Genomic DNA, 22,108 nt, shown 5'->3' with positions numbered 1-22,108 from the left:
TGGGAGCCTGTGCCTGCTGTCTCCAACCCGGCAACGCAGCTGGGTTGGAGACAGTTTCAGTGTGCATCATGGTTTAGCCAGCCTGAGACGGCCGGCCAAACCGTCATGCGCACTGATCACAGTGCACTACCACTCCCTCTGCAGCCTGTCATACCCCCTGGCCCGGCCCCCCAAGACTCGGCAGGAAAGGAAAAAGAAAACAATTTAAAAAGTGTTAATTATTGTTTTATTTATCCTTTCCTGCTGTTTTGAGGCTGCTGGGTGGGGGGGGGGGGGGGGGGCGATGCTCCTCTGCCACAGCGGAGGAGCCACTGACAGTTCTTTTGTGTAATCAGTGTAATTACTGAATGCTCTTTTGGCCTCCAAACAATTGAGTCTCTCTACCTCTTTCGAGGGATAAGGTGGAGCAAAGTACGCTAGCACTGTAACACCCTGTCCGATGTCAAACTGTATTACCACTTTTAGCAGAAAAGGAGGTCCCTGTCCCCAGCACCAGCGTACCTGAAAAGAACATGGTATAGGGTGGTTGGACAGAAAGAGCGAACTCATTCACACACTGAGCTGATATTATGGCAATCAGGAAGACTGTTTTGAGGGTCTTTAGAAGTAATGGACTACTGGGCATTGGCTCAAAGGAAGCCACATTTAAATCCCACTGTGGCAACACAAAAGACTTTGATAAACTTTCAAATATCTCATCACAGTAGGTGATTTAAACAGCCAAGCCATATCCGTCACCAGCAAAAAAGCTGACAGAGCCAACAAATAGCATTTAACACTGCCCAATGTAAGTCCTTGCCAGGTCAGGGACAAAACAATAAAACTTCAGACCACTTGGACTGCAAAGGATTATTCTTGAGTGTGCTGTACCAAGCCAACACCTTTGTCCCAATGACTGGTGTACACACATTTTGCAGAGGGACGCCTCTCCGCCAAGATGACATATTTGACCTCAGGAGGAAGGCCAACTGCTGCCGCTCGATCTCCAAGCATGGAGTAACAGATTGTGCATGGCAGGGTGCAGCACCCTGTGCTGTTGCTGTGGCAGAAGGTCTGCCCAAAGAACAGATGCTGGCCCAAACCGGTGACACTAGGTTGACTTAGACCAGGACTTACCTGATCTTCAGAACTCTTGCAGGAGAGGTAGTAGCGGGAACGCATACTGGTGTCTTGAGCTCCACTCTAGACAGAAGTAGTCTCTGAGCAAGCGCCTCCTTGAGAACTCCAACGTGGAAAAGCATTGATAGTGCACATGCTCAGTAGGTGTGGGGGGAAAAATGTTATTGAGCCAAGGTTCTTTACATTGATGGAAGACACCCCACACCACCTCCAGGTGTCACTGCCATTCGTGGTCCGCCAGGCATTGGTTGGTGAGTTCATACGCAGTGGCATTTAGAGATCCCACCAGGTGGTTCACCACCAGAGAAATTCCCTGGTGCTCCAGCCATTTTTAGAGATAGAGAGCCTCCTGGCACAGGACCCAAGACCGCACCCTGTCCTCTTTCTTGCTGTACCACAAGGCAGTGTTGTTGTCTGGGAGTACCTGCATCAGCTTTGATCTGATAGTGGGCAGGGAAGCCTTCAATGGCAAGTGAATCACCACAACTCTAACAAATGTGGAGCTGAGCATGCAGACCTCATCTAGGACGTGGCCACCCTTGTGCCAATCGCCCGACCTATGCATTCGGTCATGTTCAAGCTTGAGTAGATCACTAATGTTGCTGCAATGTGGCCATCCTGAATAGCTTATTTATTTATTTAGGAATTTTATAAAGCGCTAGTTACGCTCACCGGCGTGTCCCTGCGCTGAATTGCTAAAAATGAGAAGAGTGAGGGGGTAGAACTAGGGTAGTGCTAGGCTTAAGTCTGGGCCGTCTGGAAGTTGTCCAAACCAGTTGGTAAAACTTGAGGCACTGTGTCACTTAGGGAATGAACGTAAGGGCCTAGAAGACAGTTGGCATTTACAGACCACAGAGCATAGAATATCCACTTGTTAATGTTTTCTATCATTTTTGACTACTGATCCGGTGAAGTGGTGGTCAAGGACGCCAAGCAACCTGCATGTTCACTTGTGGTCTTGAACATGGTTTCTCCCAAGGGCCAAAAGTGCAAAAGCTTTTACCAATGAGAGTTTCATTAAAGGGCAATAGAGGTTCTGTAGGTGCCTGGCCAGGCTGGACTACCTCTGAAAGAATATTGATCTCCACCTATGTAGCAGGTAGTTGTAGGTCCAGTATTTTGGCTGCCTACCGCATAATGACAGCGAAGGAGGTACTTTCCATGTTGGCAAGGCCGGGAGGAGAAAAAGAGGCCAGTATCTGGAGAGATATCCAGGCCTCTAGCATCTTGTAGCTCCTCATACACATACAGGTCATCTTACCGGGGAACAAAATCATTTTTTTAAATCAAAATTATCATTGTCCAAAGCAGAGCCAAAAAAGCTTTGGTCGGAGTAGATTCTGCTCTGAGTCTGAGAGCACAATGGGTTGTGAATCTTCCTCTGGTATTGATGCTTGGCAGTTCGGGCTGGACTGTTCCCATGAGGCACAGGGTCAGACTGATTTGCATATGGCCATGTCTGAACTGGGGTGGCAGAGTGGGCTAAAGAACGATGATGGATTAAACCCAGATCTGTTGACTGGGTGTGAGTGTTTGATTGGTTCAGATGCTCCGTCCATCACCACCCCCTTTTGTACCGAAGGGAACCAACGCAGCGGGTGACGTTGGAATTAAAGCCAGCAACGGAGCCAATGATTATCCCGAAGTAGGTTCGAGAGACACCAACAGTGCAAAGGGATATCCCGCCTGTAGATGTCTTACTGGAGGCCCCAGAGGATTCTTGGTGTCCGAAGGCGCACCTGTAGGACCACCTTGAAAGGTGCCAAAAATTTACAGCATGGCCTCTCTAAAGACCTCCACTTGCTGCTACATCCCCAACAGTCCCCGAAATCTGGTGTGCATGAGAAACAGGCTTGGAATCAGCTCTGATGAAGTCTGGGAATGAGACGCAATTCGAGAAAGGCTGATAGGGCAAATTAATGCTTTAATATCTTATGCTTCTTTTTGGACTTACCCAATTGCTTAGATTGTGGAGAAGATCCACAGAAATTACTTTGTGAGTGGGAGCTTCTTTTCACACTCACCATGAAGTCTTCTGCTGTTTGGCACCAAAGATTCACCTAGCAGTTCCAAATAGCCTTCGGATTCATCTGGGCACAATAATCACAGGCCCTGGAACTCTGTTCTGACCCCAGACACCACAGGAACAACTTGAGAGGGTCACAAAAGTGTGCGTTATCATATTACAAAACACCGTTTTTTGGATTAACAGCATACCTGATTAAATGATGAACAATACGGCTATCAATGAGGAGTGAAGGTAAAAGCTATACATTATGGGTAACCAGGAGTCTTAGTGATGCTTGTAATGGCACAAAACATAAATCCTCATAACAGATAACCATTCCTGAACAGCAGTCAAAAGCACAACTACATCTTCAAGAGTTATCAAATAAGCAGAACAGGATATGCTACAACTATGCATTTAGTGGATTACTGAAGAAATTGCCCTCATATCTGGTCGAATACTTATAATTGGCCATTCAGAAAAGGTCCGAAAACATTCTCCGAGAATAAGGATCACTGCAGAACCTCAAATGTTTCAAGATATAGATTTGGTTACTGCCAATGGAGTAGTCATTCGCCGTCATCATAAGGCGAAACACCATATAATCTGAAGTATTGTGTGAGCTAGCCAGTTTGGTTGAAAGTTAGATGTGCCCATTGGTTTCAACCATTGTTACCCCCCATAGAAACCACTATTAGTGAAGGTGTAGGCAAGACCATAAGATGTTCATGACATTGCAGTCCTATCACCGCCATCACCAACATGCAACATCAGTGTGAAGGATTGCCTTTTGGAGTTTGAGAAGCAACCAGTATTAATTGTGTGAATTCTTCAAACACAAACTTAAATGTGGTTTTCCACAGACTCTTGTCACGACTCAATAACAATGATGGTCATACATCTTAAGGGAGCTCACAGGGTAGGTGTTCCTGCCAAGCCGTCATACATCTAGTCCTGTTGCCTCTGAGCAGTGTTCCGAGATTAAGGTAGAAATGCGTTACTTACCTGTAACAGCAGTTATCCAGTATTGGTATCTTTCATAGATTCACATGCCTGAATCATTCCCCGTCTTCGGGGTGGGAGTCCCCGGTAAATAATTATAGTAATGTCACATGGACATATACTTAGTACTAGACCAGAGGCCTCACATTAGTAGCCTATCTAGGTCCTTATGTAAAAAGGACCAAACTTTGGCCAGTAGCCAATCAGCCCTTATCACCCTCCTGACCTTCCTGGAAGGAGCCCTTGTCCCTCAGATTTTCGTAAGCACCGTGCCAAGTAGTACCTACTGAGAAGACTTAGGTGAGCCCTTCCAGGGGAGGCGGGTGGGTTGCATGTGAATCTATGAAAGATACCAATACTGGATAACTGCTGTTACAGGTAAGTAACGCATTTCTTATCCAGTATTATGGGTATCTTTCATAGATTCACATGCCTGAATCAGAATAGCAAGCAATAATGAGCACATTTCTCACATATATCTTGAAAGACATAATAAACGTTTCATAAGTTGTTACACAGTTTACATGATACTCACAACCTGATAAGAAATGTGCGATAAATTACCTGGAAGGTGGGATGATAGGAAGAAGGCTCACCTCTAATGAAATAGATGACGTAGGACAGCCTGTCCTACTGCTGCATCCTTCATAAGTTCAGAATCCAAGCAGTAGTGCTTGGTGAACGTATGCGGCGTCTTCCATGTCGCCGCTCTGCAGATGTCGACAATGGGTACCCCAGCAAAGAGCGCCATGGAGGTGGCTACCGCTCTAGTGGAATGTGCTCGAACCTTTGAAGGCAGAGGATGGCCCGCCTGTTGGTGACAGAATGCGATGGCCGCTGAAATCCATCTGGAAATGCTTTGTTTTGTCAATGCTAGGCCTTTCCTGGGCCTACTAAATGCCACAAACAATTGGTTGGACTTCCGAAATTGCTCTGTCCTGTGTATATAGAACTTGAGACATCGTTTGAGGTCCAATGAGTGTAGAGATCTTTCAGCCGCAGATGATGGATTTGGGAAGAAAGATCTCAGGACAATAGGTTCATTAAGATGGAAAGAGGACGGAACCTTAGGTATAAATTTTGGATTAGTCCTTAAAATGACCCTGTCATTCTTGAACTGGATAAAAGGGTCTTGCACAGAAAAAGCCTGCAGTTCACTCACTCTCCTTGCTGACGTGAGCGCCAGTAGTAGAGCTGTTTTCCATGACAAATATTTAAGATCTGTTTTGTGAATTGGCTTGAACGGGTGTTTCATTAGTTGAGCTAGTACCACATTTAGTTGCCATGTAGGTGGTGACACTCGTACTGGAGGGAAAGTTCTGAATAATCCCTTCAGAAACTGCTTGACCAGTCTGTTGGTCCATAGTGAAGCGCCACACGAAGACCGTCTAAACCTGGAGATGGCCGCTAGATGGACTTTTATTGAAGCGTGTGCCAGCCCTGAATTGGCTAGGTGGAGCAAATAGGGCAGAATTTGTGCTGGAGTAGAAGTGAACGGATGCAATTTCTGAGTCCTACACCACAAACAGAACCTTTTCCACTTAAGGGAATATGTCTTATTAGTACTTTCAGCCCGGGCCCGGGCTAGAACGACTCTGCATTCCTGTGGAAGATCTAGATTCTGGAACTCTCTGAACTCAGGAGCCAAGCCGATAATTTGAGAGATGTTGGATCCGGATGTTGGACTTGTCCCTGGTTCATTGTAAGGAGATGTGGGCATGTCCTGAATAGAATTGGAGGTTCCAGCGATAGAAGGTGTAGTTCTGTATACCAGTGCTGGCGTGGCCACGCTGGGGCTATCAGGATCATGGTACAACTCTCTGCTTTCAATTTCCGGAGAACCCTTGGGATTAGGGGAAACGGTGGAAAGGCGTAAGCAAAGGTCTTGCACCATGTCATCGAAAAAGCATTCCCTAGGGATCTTTTCTGGGGAAGCCAGCTTGCGTAACGTTGGCATTTCGCATTCATTTCCGTCGCAAAGAGATCCAGGTGAGGCTTGCCCCAACGGGAGAACACTGAGTCGAGCGTCTTCTGGTCGAGCTCCCACTCGTGGCAAATTGAGCGCTGTCTGCTTAGCGAGTCTGCCAGGATGTTGTCTACTCCTGGGACATACTCTGCCCGCAGAGAAATGTTGTGCTGGAGTAGCCACCTCCAAATTTGCTGAGATTCGCGAGACAACGTCTTGGATCGAGTACCTCCCTGTTTGTTTAGGTAGTGCATTGTGGTGGTGTTGTCCGTCCTCACAAGCACTGGGAAGCTCCTGATTCGGGGTAGAAATGCCCGAAGAGCTAAGCGTACTGCTCGTAACTCTAGCAAATTGATGTGGAGTCGTTTTTCTGCCACTGACCACTGACCTTGTACTTGCAATTCCTGAAGGAACGCTCCCCATCCTTCCAGTGATGCGTCCGTGGTTATGACATAAGGGGAGACTGGGAGTAAAAAAGGAAGGCCTTTGTTCAAGTTGTCGCCCAGAAGCCACCATCTCAGAGCCTTTTTCATGACCTGAGTGATCTTGACCCAGTCGTCGAAAGATCCTGTACTTTGGATCCACTGATTTGTTAAAGCTTCCTGTAGAGGTCGCATGTAGAGACGACAATGCGGAATGAGAAATATGTTGGAAGACATCATTCCTAGCAACGACTTGAATAGTCGAACCCTGACTCTCTTTTTGGTCTGAATTTGGACGGCCAGGTTTTTCAGCTTGACCTGACGTTCCCTGGAAGGGAAGGCTTTCTCCTGTTGTGTATCCAATGTCGCTCCTAGGAAGTTGAGACGTTGTGATGGACGTAGATTTGACTTTTCCTGGTTGAGCGTTAGGCCTAAGTTCTCGAAGAGACGAAGGCAGGCGGTAGAGGACTTGGCCACGCCTGTCCGAGTAGGAGCCTTGACAAGCCAGTCGTCCAGGTAGGGAAAGACTTGATGATGATGCTGGCGAAGGTATGCTGCTACCGGAGCCAGACACTTCGTAAAGATGCGTGGAGCTGGCTTCAGGCCGAATGGTAAGACTCTGAACTGGTAGTGCCTGCCAGCCACTGTAAACCTCAGGAATTGTCGATGACTCTTGTGAATGAGGATATGAAAATAGGCATCCTGGAGGTCCAAGGATACCATATAGTCTTTTGAATTGAGCAGGTGTAATACCTCCTGAAGGGTAACCATACGAAAAGACTGCTTCTTGAGGTATTTGTTTAGGTTTCTCAAATCCAGTATCGGTCTCCACTGCTTCTTCTCCTTTTTTCTGATCAGGAAGAATCGGGAGTAGAATCCTCTCCCCTTTTGTTCTCGAGGAACTCTTTCCACTGCTTTTTTCTGAAGCATTAGCAAGAGTTCCTGTTGAAGTATGTGTAGATTTTTGTGTTGCGCCGGACATGGTGGATTTGGAGGAGGATGCTCCAGAAACTCCAGAGTGTGTCCGAAGCGGACTAACTGCAACACCCAACGATCTGTAGTAATTTTCTTCCAATTGTGAAGGAAGTTGGTAATTTTTCCTCCAACTACGAACTGTGAAGAAGAGGTGGAGGCCAGCTGGAGAAAGCAGTCATTGACGTCTGTTATTGTCTTTCTTTCCTCCTCTTCCTCGAAAGGACGACTTGTTATATGAAGATTGTCCTTGTTGTTGTTGCCTCTGCTGATATTGAGGTTTGTACTGTTGGGAAGAATTATAAGAGGACTTGTAACCTTGATAGTTGCCACGAGACTGTTGTCCTCGACCTCTGGACCCTCGAAAGGAATTCTGCTTGAATTGTAGAGTGCCTAGAGCTTTCGCCGTTTCGGTATCCTTCTTAATGCCTTGTAGCATGTCATCAATATGTTCACCGAAAAGGCGCTCCCCATCAAAAGGCATGTCGAGGACTTTGGCTTGCACTTCAGGCCGGAATGCTGTGGCTTTAAGCCAGCCCTGGCGCCTTAAAACTGCTGCTCCCGCCAATTGACGGAACCTTGTGGAAGCAATATCCAGGGCCACCTCTATCATCTCTGAAGCAGAGCGTTCACCCTCCAGCAAAATCTTTTTAACCTCGTCTTTCTGGTCTTCTGGAATTGCCCCCAGATATGGGGCTATATCTGCCCATATCTGTCGATTATAGCGACCTAGTAAAGCCAGAGAATTTGCAGCCCTGATTGATAGGGCGGACATAGAGGAAAATCTCTTGCCAATGGCATCAAGCTTTCTTCCTTCTTTATCAGGAGGAGCGGTCATTGTCGCTGACGGATTGCTGGACTTCCGCTGAGCGGCCTGAGATATAACTGAATCAGGTTTAGTTTGACCAGTCAAACATGCGGGTGCAGTGTCTGGGGCTTTGTATTTCTTTTCAAGTCTAGCCGGCACTGGAATAAGAGAGAGAGGAGTTTTCATTATTTTTTGTCCTTGCTCCCATATATAATCGATTACTGGAATGGAGCGAGCTGACCTTTTGAAGGGTTCTTTGAAATCGTGAAGAAAACAGTCCTTCGTTTCTGATGCTATTTGGATGTTGAATCTTGCAGCCGCTCTTCATACGATATTATGGAATCCCCCTAAGTCCTCAGGGGTTGAATCGTCCTGTACCTGGTCTGGGGATATTGGATCTGGGTTAGTATTATCATCAGAATCCATATCATCGTCATTATGTATTTCGCCCTCTTCATCCTGGGCCTCATCAATTCTCACTTCTTCCTCATAATCTTCCTCATCCGTAGAAATTTGAGGAGGAAATGTCTCTTGTTCCTGATGCACATCCCGCGGGAGAGGCCGCTGTCGATGTTTAGGAGTTGGTGTTTCCTGTGGTACCTGTACTCCAGAGGCAGGAGCAGATGATGGAAATCTTTGTTTATAATCTGAAATCAGAAATTGTAGGTCAGAAACAATTGAAGCCGGAAGGCACACCATAGGCTGAACAGTGGTATGCTCTTGAATTGATTCTTGAATTGTAATTTCCTCAAAATCTTCACAGTCCAAACTCTCATGAATCTTGATGTTGAGATGAGAGGGACTGGATGCTATGGGAAACATGGACTGATCTTCTGGATCTTCTGTGTCTAAAAACTGCGTTGGCAACAACTGTTGAACCTTGCTGGGTGAGGTCATCTCTGGTGTGACCAAACATGACGACATTTTAAAGTGTGTATAGGTATACTTCAATGAGGGAGAGCCCTTGGAGTGTAAATCCTTTGACGCGGTGTCTGTTGATGGTGTAGCGTCTACTATTTTTGATGTTTCAGGTGTTTTCATTGTCATGGATGTCTTCGTCGACGACGACGACATCCTCGTCGACGGCGGCGTCGACACTGTAGCTTTCGACGACGACGATGCCACCGTCGACGGCGACGGCGCCGTCGACGGTCTCGTCGTCGACGGTCTCGTCGTCGACGGCGGCGTTGACGACCTCGTCGACGACGGTGTCCTCGCCGATGAGGAACTCGTCGACGGCTGTATCTTCGTCGAAGGTTGTGTCTTCGTCGACGATGGGATCTTCGTCGACGATGGTATCTTCGTCGACGATGGGATCCTCGTCGACGAGGAAGTCCTCGTCGACGATGGGATTTTCGTCGACGCTGGAAGCTTTGCCTTCGCTGATGATGAAGCAGACGTCGACGGGAGCGCTGTCAAAGGCGACGACGACGATTTTGTGACAGGAATGACAGAAGATATTGACCTACCCATCGTCGTCGACGTGGTAGAAGTCGATGCCATGGAGAAAGTAGACGCCGTGGATGTCGAAATGGAGACTGTCGACAACGTCACAGGCAGGCTAGACGACATTATAGCAGGCTTTTTGAATTCTGTCATCTGAAGAGAAGGCTTGACCTTAGGATGACTCTCAATAGACTTTGGCTTCTTGTGAGGAGGCGCCACAGACTGATCTGGAGATGACTGTCCAGGCCTTTTTGAAGCGGAGTGGAAGCTCCTGAAGGAACACTCGCTCTCACCTGAGGAGACTACCTGCTCTTTGTTCTTTAGTCTCTGGAGCCACAGAAGCAGTCGCCCTTCCCTGTCCTTCAATGTCTTGACCGGGAGAGTGCGACAAATCTTACATTCCTTGGCAGAATGCTGAGGATAGAGGCAATACAGGCAATCTTCATGTTTGTCCTCTATATGTAACCTCATTTTACTACAAGAGGCACAGGGTCTAAAAAGCCCTTTTTTAGGAGTAGTAGTCATATTTACTACCAAAACTTGAAGAATAAAAGGATAAAAGGATATAGGAAAAAACCTGAGCAGAGCTCAGTGGAGACTCCCTTCAGCACGACGTGCGGTAGAAAATCTGAGGGACAAGGGCTCCTTCCAGGAAGGTCAGGAGGGTGATAAGGGCTGATTGGCTACTGGCCAAAGTTTGGTCCTTTTTACATAAGGACCTAGATAGGCTACTAATGTGAGGCCTCTGGCCTAGTACTAAGTATATGTCCATGTGACATTACTATAATTATTTACCGGGGACTCCCACCCCGACGACGGGGAATGATTCAGGCATGTGAATCTATGAAAGATACCCATAATACTGGATAACTACATTATATTGAGATGGCACCTTTAGATTGACCACCCTTTCTGTAAGCATGCCGTAACCAATGAACTAAGTAGGGCACAAAACATAGTGGGCATGTTCTTTACGGATGGAACATTGATGAACCATGACACATTTGTGAGAGCACAGGGGGTGCCGGACATACTATTTCTGCTCCATGCAAATATCACTCGATACATCTGAACTGTTCAGGCCCCAGAAGGGACGGAACCTTCAACTCACGAGTTAACTCACATGCAATACTTTATGGGCAATGGTAGTCATTTGACATAATGGTTGTACCGAGGGATTCGAATACACACTGCAGTGTCCCTCCAGACCACTCGAGACAAATGGAACACAGACATAGGTCGTGTGCTCACTGATAAAGAATGGGGAACACTACTGGAATACCCAAGAAAGGTATCCAGGAATCCAAAATGTAAATTCATACAGCTCATGATTGCCCACCGTGCCTACTTGACCCCGTACAAATTAAACTTCATGTTTCCAGACACGGCGGATACTTGCCCCAGATGCCACTCCTCAAGTGCAGCTTTACTACATATGTCATGGGATTGTCCGAGATTAACCTATTACTGGTCATCAGTACACAGAATAGTGAATAGTGTTGCACCGATAAGGAACAGTGTCTCATTGGAGTACAATGTATTAGGCTTGGGTCCAAAAGGAAGCCCTGTCCGCAAATGTGCAAATTTGGCTCTGATATTAGCTAAGAGAAATATTACTAGGAGATGGAAGACTGCCAAATCACCATCGGTATTTGTGAGAAGTTGGCCTGATGTGCAGTGTTCACTATTCTAGTGATCACTATATATCAGTCCAAACAACCCTTATTGATGATTGGTTGTAAGTCAACCTTATAGACCAGCTATCCTAGTAGCATGGATACGAGCAGTCTAAGGCTAAGACTCTAGAGGGCGTGTTAAGCCAGCTGTTTTACCATCACATTACCCCTTGAACACCCAGTGAAAGGACACCACACAAGTGTTATGAAAATAAACAATGTATTTATTAGAATCACAACAACCCTGTACTCTTTATGAGGACAGGGTGCTAGGCACACAACAAAACTCTTACGAAAATACTTAAGTTAGCACGGTATACACAAATGCCCGAGGGGCACGAAAAACCATATACTTTAAAAGTGGAATGCGAAATTACTAGCAGGTAAGTACAGTACTAATAGGCTTTGGAATCGCTAGGACTTGACTATAGAATCGTTAGATTACTTCTAGGAGACCTAGGGGACTCGGGTGTAGAGTGTGCACTCTCACGCGGGATGCGGGACAAAGTCTATGGAAGCTAGTAAAGTTAAAGTTAGTGTTTACGGGCGAACCCGACCTGGTAGGAAGAAAACGACAGTGGATCCTGACCCTTGGATAGTGAGGCTATGCTGGGGCACCGAAATGCCGAAGTTACCTAGCCCAGGGGCTGCAGCTGCATAGGTCTCAAAAGACGTCGGGAATCCTCGTTGCCGGACCATGGGCCTGGAAGAAAAGATGCTGGCAGGCGACCAGTGAAGATAGTTCGAGTTGATCCAAGCCTGGATCTGGAAGATGGATGACACCTGAAAGCAGAGGGGACCAAGTTCGTGACTACTAGCCAGTAGTCAGTGGGCACCAGGAGGGCACCGGATGGCAGTCACCTCGACTAGGTGAGTGGGCGACGCTGGCTCTGCAGATCTCACGGACCAGGAGGCGTTGTCGGCGACCAGGATGGAGAGGCGAGCTGTCCCACGATGGATGAAGCTGTCGGCGTCGAAGTTACCCAGGATTGGGCAACAAGCCTTGGCTAATTCAAGCCCACGCGGTGGACTCAAAATGGCGTCTTGAGTGGACCAGGAGGGTCCGGGGTGCTCCTCTTCGGAGAGGGAGCAAGGGCCAGCCTGGAGCAACCAGACCAGCAGCAGTGATGTCGTCGGGCGTCGTTCAGAAGGCCACAAGCCAGCGGGCTAGTAGCCAAACAACGCGGTGAGCAGCAAAAAGCAGAAGGGCCCCACGCAGATCGTGGAGATGCTGGGAGGCTGCACTTCGGTGCTGGAGCTGCTCAGGGTCGGGGCTTCTCGGACCCCAAAGCACTCACCAGGAAATTACTCGGCGGGCTTGCTGTGCAGAAGTCGTGCAGTCTTGAAGATGGCCGGTCCCTCGAGGTCTCGTCGCACCCACGGTTCTCAGCTTGGCTGTAGAGGTGGGTAGAGGTCAGAGGTGCCAGGGAAGCCGTTTCTCGTCGAGCTGGGCAGTCGGATTCCGGAGGAAGGACGTGCAGCAGACCGCAGTGTTCTTGATGGTGCCTGCGGATGCAGGGTGACTACTCCTTAGCCACAAGGGAGAAATCTTAGGAAGAAGTCTTGAGTTCCTTTCGTAGAAAGTAGTTTCAGGATTCAAAGATGATCTAATTTGGAAGGGGGCCTGCTCCTACCTTTATCTGGGAAAAGGGGGCTGGCACGCGACTAAGTCCTGCCCTAGGGGTGGGACCAGGAGGGGGGTGGTTACACCCACTTCCTTGGCGGGCTTTTCCCCAGCACAGGGTCTGGAGTGTCCCTGGAACTGGTTCAAGCCAGCCTATGCACAGTGAGCACCGGGGTGCCACGTGCAGTCACCTTCCTCTGAAGCCCTGCCTACCTACAATACACAAAATCCTGTCTGGGACGGTGCTGGCACCGCCCCTGGCAGGAAACCCTTTGTCCTTATCTCCTGCTCTGGGAGGACTCCCAGCAGCAGGAGGGCAGACTTGTGTCTCGGTGGCAGCATCCATTTTGTGGATGCTAAGGCTCTGTCTGACTTTAACCGGGGTTAGGGGTTACATACATGTCGTGTCCCTCTAGAAGGGTGGAATGCTAACCCCGTCGCCAGAATTGGCGAGGGGTTAGTATTCCAATTCGTATGACACCTTACTCGACATGTTTTGATAAAGCGATACCAGAGTTGGCATATAACCGCGAGGATTATAATGCACTTAAGAGTATATGGTATGCGATATCATGGAAACGGCTAAGGGATGGATCCCGAAAGCCGCAGACAGGCTCAGCTCATGCCAGAGCACCATCTCACACGATTCCAAGCACTCTGCCTTCAGGATTGTTAAGGCCTGCCATAGGAGTGACTGATAGGAGATCTGTGTGTCCATTTTAGGGTTAGAGATAGGTATACTATATCTAAAGCAAAGGGTGAGTACACCACCTTGCCCCAGCTGTCGTGCAGCCAGTTGTGTCAGTTTAGTTAGTCAGCCCAGGGGTGGCATAATACATGCTTCAGCCCCTGGGAGACTTCTGGGTACACCTCAGCCCTGGGTACAGGGACTTGGAGAGGGCCCAGTGCCAATTCAGTACCTGAGTACAATTTGGATAGAGAGAACAGCTAGGCTGTGGGTCTGATTAGCAGGCCCACAGCCAGGGAAAGTCGTAAACCAGTGCAGCAAAAAGCAAAAATCTGGGTGATCATAGGATTGCAGACCCTACTCTCCTACATGACCCCCCCCCCAAACTTTGGGACAATAAACTAACCTTGACCAGGTGAGTCTTCTTGCTCTAAGTGGAAATACCTGGAGAGCCCATCAGCATTGCTGTGATCAGTACCAGGTCTATGCTCCACTGTAAAATCCATCCCCTGTAGGGTAATGGACCACCTAAGCAGTTTGGGGTTTTCACCCTTCATCTGATTTAGCCACAAGAGGGGCTTATGGTCTGTCTGAATGGTGAAGTGAGTGCCAAACAAGTAGGCTCTCAGCTTCTTCAGGGCCCAGACCACAGCAAAGGCCTCCCTCTCAATAGCTGACCAATTTGTCTCTCTGGGTGTCAACCTCCTACTAATGAAAGCAATAGGCTGATCATTACCATCAAAATTCAGTTGAGACAGAACAGCCCCCACACCCAACTCAGAAGCATCTGTTTGGACAATGAATGGCTTGGAGTAATCTGGACTCTTTAGGATAGGTGCTGTGCACATGGCCTGCTTTAGGTCATTGAATGCTTTCTGACAGCTTGCTGTCCACTGAACTTTCTTTGGCATCTTTTTGCTTGTCAGGTCATTAAGAGGGGTCACTATGGACCCATAATTTCTGACAAACTTCCTATAGTACCCAGTCAGGCCCAAGAAAGCTCGAACCTGAGTCTGGGTGATTGGAGGAGTCCAGTCCTTGATGGCCTGTATCTTACTCTCCAGTGGCTGAACCTGGCCTCCACCTACCAGGTGGCCCAGGTATACAACCTGTGTCTGCCCTATCTGGCACTTTGTGGCCTTGATAGTGAGGCCTGCCTTTTGCAGAGCCTCTAACACTTTCCTCAGGTGGACCAGGTGATCCTCCCAGGTGGAGCTAAAGACAGCAATATCGTCTAGATATGCTGCACAGAAGTCATCCAGCCCAGTGAGGACTTGATTCACCAACCTTTGGAAGGTGGCAGGTGCATTTTTCAGTCCAAAGGGCATTACCACAAACTGATAATGCCCTCCAGGGGTAGAAAATGCTGTCTTGGGTTTGGCCTCCTCAGCTAACCTGATTTGCCAATACCCAGCTGTCAAATCAAATGTACTTAAGAAGTTGGCAGAAGCCAATTTATCTATAAGTTCATCTGCTCTTGGTATTGGGTGGGCATCAGTCTTAGTGACTGCATTGAGGCCTCTGTAGTCTACGCAAAACCTCATCTCTTTCTTACCACCCTGGGTGTGAGGCTTTGGCACTAGAACTACTGGGCTAGCCCAAGGGCTATCTGAGGGCTCAATGACTCCCAGCTCCAACATTTTCTGCACTTCAGTTTTGATGCAGTCTCTAACATGATCAGGCTGTCTGTAGATTTTACTCTTGACAGGCAGACTGTCTCCAGTGTCAACATCATGGGTACACCAATCAGTTTGGCTGGGTGTCAGAGAGAACATATGTCTGAAGGATTGCAGGACTTGCCTGCAATCCTGTTGCTGATGTTCAGTGAGGCTGCCACAAAAGACAACACCATCAACTGATCCATCATCAGGATTCTGAGTGAGCAGGTCTGGGAGAGGGTCACTCTCTTCTTCCTGTCCCTCATCTGTGGCCATGAGCAAGCTCATGTCCTTCCTGTCAACATATGCTTTGAGCCTGTTAACATGGAGCACTCTGAGAGGGCTCCTGGGAGTTCCAAGGTCCACCAGGTAGGTAACCTCTCCCTTTTGCTCAATGATGGTGTGGGGCCCAGACCATTTGTCTTTCAGAGCTGCTGGGGCCACTGGCTCCAGCACCCACACCTTCTGCCCTGGCTGGTACACAGTCAGAACAGCCTTTTGGTCATGCCAAGCTTTTTGAAGTTCTTGGCTGGCCTCAAGGTTTTTAGATGCCTTTTCCATATACTCAGCCATCCTGGAGCGGAGACCAAGTACATAGTCCACTATGTTGGTTGCAGGCTTTTTGAGAGGTCTCTCCCATCCTTCCTTCACCAAACACAGGGGTCCTCTTACAGGATGCCCATACAGAAGCTCAAAAGGGCTGTAGCCAACCCCCTTCTGTGGGACCTCTCTGTAAGCAAACAAGAGGCAGGGGATCAGGACATCCCATCTTCTCCTAAGAGTTTCAGGTAGCCCATGAATCATCCCTTTGAGGGTCCTGTTGAATCTCTCAACAAGCCCATTGCATTGTGGGTGGTAGGGTGTGGTGAACTTGTAGTTCACACCACACTCCTTCCACATTGCAGTCAGATATCCTGACATGAAGTTTGTACCTCTGTCAGAAACAACCTCCTTAGGGAAGCCCACTCTGGAGAACACTCCAACTAGGGCCCTTGCCACTACAGGTGCTGTAGTGGTCCTAAGTGGAATAGCTTCAGGATACCTGGTGGCATGATCCACTACCACCAGTATAAACTTGTGCCCTGATGCTGTCTGGGGTTCCATTGGACCAACAATGTCAATCCCCACCCTTTCAAAGGGAACCCCCACCACAGGTAGTGGTATGAGGGGGGCCTTTGTTGTGCCACCTGACTTACCACTGGCTTGGCAAGTGACACAGGAGCGACAAAACTCCTTGGTATTCTCATTCATATGGGGCCAGTGAAAGTGTGAGACAAGCCTGTCCCAAGTCTTTGTCTGACCTAAATGACCTGCAAGGGGAATCTCATGGGCCAAGGTGAGAAGGAAACCTCTCAGAGACAAGGGGATGACCAGCCTCCTGGTTGCACCAGGCTTGGGGTCTCTTGACTCAGAGTACAGGAGTCCATCTTCCCAGTATACCCTGTGGGCACCTGTGGCATTCCCTGCAGCCTCAGCAGCAGCCTGCTGTCTGAGGGGTTCAAGGGAAGGGCAGTCTAACCGTGCCTTCCCCAGGTCTGCTCTGGAGGGTCCCCCTGAGCCCAGAAACTCAACTTGATCAAGTTCAAGCTCTTTAGGCTCAGTTTCCCTCAGTTCTCTCAGATCAGCCTCCTCAGAGACTTGATCCTCAACCTGGGGCAAGGGGGAAGGCAAAGCCTTACCCTTACTGCTCTTCTTCTTGGAAGGTGTCTGGTCCATAATTTCAGGATCCAGCACCTGTTCAGTGGGGCATTTTCTGGCCTGTGACCTAGTCACAGCAAGCACATGTGCTGGCAAGCCTAACATTTCCATGTGAGTCCTCTGCTCCACTTCTGACCATTGTGATGACTCCAAATCATTGCCCAACAAACAATCAACTGGGAGGTCTGAACTGACTACAACTTTCTTTTGTCCCTTCACTCCACCCCAGGAGAAAGCCACAATTGCCACACTATGACTAGTAGTGACATTGCTGGCATTGGTCACCAGGAAATCAGTACCTGGCATGATCTGTCCAGGGTCCACAAAGTTAGGTGTCACCATGGTGACACTGGCACAAGTGTCCCTAATAGGCCTGAGCCATTTTGCCATTAATTAAAGGCGTCTGCCTGTACTTGCCCAAAGTATTGGGACTTATCTCAGGGGTTATATCCATATCCCCTGTACAGACAAGGACAGCCTGAGTGAGTGTGCCAACTAAGTTGTCAGACCCCTCAGTTCCCAAGGTTAACCCAACTAATGCCTTGGGAGGTACACTACCACTACTGACTGTACTAGGGGGTGCAGTTGCCTTAGGGGCTGTAGTGGCAGGAGTTTGTCCTCCTCTTTTGGTGCACTCACTAAACCAGTGAGATTTACTTTTGCAGTACTGGCACCACCTTTTTGACTGGCCTTCTTGAGTCTTCTTCTTCTGGGAAGCCTGACCCCCACCCTCTTTGGTTTGTTGGGGACCTGGTGAAGACTTCTGGTCATTTTGTTCACTCTTTGCTTTACCCTTCTGGTCTGCTTTCTTCTGACCACCCTGGTTCTGGTTCTGGTTCTGCTTGATCCTTGTCCTGACCCATTTGTCTGCCTTCTTTCCCAATTCTTGGGGAGAGGTCAGATCTGAATCAACAAGGTGCTGGTGCAACAACTGGTTCTGACAATTGTTTAAAATTTGTTCTCTCATCATAAGATTATACAATCCTGTGTAATCTGTAACCTTGCTACCCAGCAACCAGCCCTCCAAAGCCTTAGTGGCACTATCCACAAAGTCAGACCAGTCCTGAGACTGAGTTTTCTGGGTGTCTCTGAACAGCAACCTGTACTGCTCAGTGGTTAAACCAAACCCATCAATCAGTGCATTTTTCAGGACCTGGTAATCATTAGCATCCTCCACTCTTGTAGTGAGGAGCTTATCTCTACCTTTACCATCAAAGGAGAGCCACAGTATAGCTGCCCACTGACTTCGGGGAATGCACTGCACAGTGCAGGCCCTCTCCAAAGCAGCCATCCATTTCTGGATATCATCCCCTTGCTTAAAGGGGGGCACTATCTTAGTCAGGTGTTTAGTATCTAAACCCTTCTCTCTATCTCTTGGGAGATTGCTGCCACCAGTGGGAGCTAACCCACTCATCTGCTGCTCTCTAGCCAAGGCAAGCTTCTCTTTGGCCAGGGCAATTTCTCCCCTTTCAATCCTCAGAGTAGCCTGTCTCATCCTAGCTTCATGCTCCAATTCTCTGAGGGGAAGTCAATCTCCTCTGGGGAGAGTTCCTTCTCCCCTGAGAAGAGGCATTAGAGTGCAGAGATCTATTGGAGTCCCTAGAAAGAGATCTATCTCTCCTAACTCCAAGGTTAGGCCTACTTAGGGTCAGTACTGGGGGTCCCCCAGACCCTAGCCCAAGCAAGTCTAAGTTGGCCCTAGTTAGCCTTCTGACTACCTCAAGACCTTTGTCTACCTCGTCCCCAGAGAGTTCCCCTTGATCCTCCTCCTCAACTGCATTGGCAATGTTGGGGAGGTCTGGATCCCCAGAGGTACCCTCTAAGGCTGGCATATTCCCATCTAGCTGAGAAAGCTTTCTCGCATCATAAGTCTCTAAGAGACCTATTAAAAAGGGAATGGTGGGGTTAGACCCCTGCTTCAGTTTTCTGGAGACACAGATTTGTCTCATCTCCTGGAAACTGAGAGCTGCATATCTTGAAGTGACCTGTGGAGGGTCAACACTGACCAGGGGAGTCTCAGTAGATTCTCCCTGGGTAGACATGCTTTTCTAGTGAGGTGTAAGTGGTGCACTTACCTACACTATATGTTTGCCTACTGATCCCTTGCTAGAGTTGTAGTTTAGGGTGTGCTAGGCCCTAGGAGCTACAACAGCTGGTTCAGTAGAACTCAGAGTATTCTAAGCTAAGTTATATGTACCTTTAGTACTTATGTGATCTTTCACAAGATATTCTTAGGATATGTGTGGTAAAACAACAGCAAGCTCAAATCCCAACCGCTGCTCACCAATGTGAGAAGTTGGCCTGATGTGCAGTGTTCACTATTCTAGTGATCACTATATATCAGTCCAAACAACCCTTATTGATGATTGGTTGTAAGTCAACCTTATAGACCAGCTATCCTAGTAGCATGGATACGAGCAGTCTAAGGCTAAGACTCTAGAGGGCGTGTTAAGCCAGCTGTTTTACCATCACATTACCCCTTGAACACCCAGTGAAAGGACACCACACAAGTGTTATGAAAATAAACAATGTATTTATTAGAATCACAACAACCCTGTACTCTTTATGAGGACAGGGTGCTAGGCACACAACAAAACTCTTACGAAAATACTTAAGTTAGCACGGTATACACAAATGCCCGAGGGGCACGAAAAACCATATACTTTAAAAGTGGAATGCGAAATTACTAGCAGGTAAGTACAGTACTAATAGGCTTTGGAATCGCTAGGACTTGACTATAGAATCGTTAGATTACTTCTAGGAGACCTAGGGGACTCGGGTGCAGAGTGTGCACTCTCACGCGGGATGCGGGACAAAGTCTATGGAAGCTAGTAAAGTTAAAGTTAGTGTTTACGGGCGAACCCGACCTGGTAGGAAGAAAACGACAGTGGATCCTGACCCTTGGATAGTGAGGCTATGCTGGGGCACCGAAATGCCGAAGTTACCTAGCCCAGGGGCTGCAGCTGCATAGGTCTCAAAAGACGTCGGGAATCCTCGTTGCCGGACCAGGAGCCTGGAAGAAAAGATGCTGGCAGGCGACCAGTGAAGATAGTTCGAGTTGATCCAAGCCTGGATCTGGAAGATGGATGACACCTGAAAGCAGAGGGGACCAAGTTCGTGACTACTAGCCAGTAGTCAGTGGGCACCAGGAGGGCACCGGATGGCAGTCACCTCGACTAGGTGAGTGGGCGACGCTGGCTCTGCAGATCTCACGGACCAGGAGGCGTTGTCGGCGACCAGGATGGAGAGGCGAGCTGTCCCACGATGGATGAAGCTGTCGGCGTCGAAGTTACCCAGGATTGGGCAACAAGCCTTGGCTAATTCAAGCCCACGCGGTGGACTCAAAATGGCGTCTTGAGTGGACCAGGAGGGTCCGGGGTGCTCCTCTTCGGAGAGGGAGCAAGGGCCAGCCTGGAGCAACCAGACCAGCAGCAGTGATGTCGTCGGGCGTCGTTCAGAAGGCCACAAGCCAGCGGGCTAGTAGCCAAACAACGCGGTGAGCAGCAAAAAGCAGAAGGGCCCCACGCAGATCGTGGAGATGCTGGGAGGCTGCACTTCGGTGCTGGAGCTGCTCAGGGTCGGGGCTTCTCGGACCCCAAAGCACTCACCAGGAAATTACTCGGCGGGCTTGCTGTGCAGAAGTCGTGCAGTCTTGAAGATGGCCGGTCCCTCGAGGTCTCGTCGCACCCACGGTTCTCAGCTTGGCTGTAGAGGTGGGTAGAGGTCAGAGGTGCCAGGGAAGCCGGTTCTCGTCGAGCTGGGCAGTCGGATTCCGGAGGAAGGACGTGCAGCAGACCGCAGTGTTCTTGATGGTGCCTGCGGATGCAGGGTGACTACTCCTTAGCCACAAGGGAGAAATCTTAGGAAGAAGTCTTGAGTTCCTTTCGTAGAAAGTAGTTTCAGGATTCAAAGATGATCTAATTTGGAAGGGGGCCTGCTCCTACCTTTATCTGGGAAAATGGGGCTGGCACGCGACTAAGTCCTGCCCTAGGGGTGGGACCAGGAGGGGGGTGGTTACACCCACTTCCTTGGCGGGCTTTTCCCCAGCACAGGGTCTGGAGTGTCCCTGGAACTGGTTCAAGCCAGCCTATGCACAGTGAGCACCGGGGTGCCAGTTTCAGTCACCTTCCTCTGAAGCCCTGCCTACCTACAATACACAAAATCCTGTCTGGGACGGTGCTGGCACCGCCCCTGGCAGGAAACCCTTTGTCCTTATCTCCTGCTCTGGGAGGACTCCCAGCAGCAGGAGGGCAGACTTGTGTCTCGGTGGCAGCATCCATTTTGTGGATGCTAAGGCTCTGTCTGACTTTAACCGGGGTTAGGGGTTACATACATGTCGTGTCCCTCTAGAAGGGTGGAATGCTAACCCCGTCGCCAGAATTGGCGAGGGGTTAGTATTCCAATTCGTATGACACCTTACTCGACATGTTTTGATAAAGCGATACCAGAGTTGGCATATAACCGCGAGGATTATAATGCACTTAAGAGTATATGGTATGCGATATCATGGAAACGGCTAAGGGATGGATCCCGAAAGCCGCAGACAGGCTCAGCTCATGCCAGAGCACCATCTCACACGATTCCAAGCACTCTGCCTTCAGGATTGTTAAGGCCTGCCATAGGAGTGACTGATAGGAGATCTGTGTGTCCATTTTAGGGTTAGAGATAGGTATACTATATCTAAAGCAAAGGGTGAGTACACCACCTTGCCCCAGCTGTCGTGCAGCCAGTTGTGTCAGTTTAGTTAGTCAGCCCAGGGGTGGCATAATACATGCTTCAGCCCCTGGGAGACTTCTGGGTACACCTCAGCCCTGGGTACAGGGACTTGGAGAGGGCCCAGTGCCAATTCAGTACCTGAGTACAATTTGGATAGAGAGAACAGCTAGGCTGTGGGTCTGATTAGCAGGCCCACAGCCAGGGAAAGTCGTAAACCAGTGCAGCAAAAAGCAAAAATCTGGGTGATCATAGGATTGCAGACCCTACTCTCCTACAGTATTAGAGTGGTATAATGAAATGGTTGG

General features: G+C 48.8%; 1 long non-coding RNA gene across 2 annotated transcripts in view; it reads right to left on the bottom strand.

Moving 5' to 3' along the window:
* Positions 1-22,108, bottom strand: part of LOC144768276 (uncharacterized) — a 337,152-nt gene that overhangs the window by 55,257 nt on the left and 259,787 nt on the right. Inside the window, exon 4 of one of the 2 annotated variants that reach the window (XR_013598519.1) lies at positions 3,144-3,269. The exons of the other annotated variant lie outside the window; for it this stretch is intronic. This is a non-coding gene — a long non-coding RNA (uncharacterized LOC144768276). The remainder of the gene's footprint in view (positions 1-3,143; positions 3,270-22,108) is intronic. 2 annotated transcript variants of the gene reach the window in all.

This window comes from Lissotriton helveticus, chromosome 7, assembly GCF_964261635.1.
Source record: "Lissotriton helveticus chromosome 7, aLisHel1.1, whole genome shotgun sequence".
NCBI lineage: Eukaryota > Metazoa > Chordata > Amphibia > Caudata > Salamandridae > Lissotriton > Lissotriton helveticus.
Note: the sequence above shows the minus strand (reverse complement) of the source record. Positions and strands in the feature narration are given on the sequence as shown.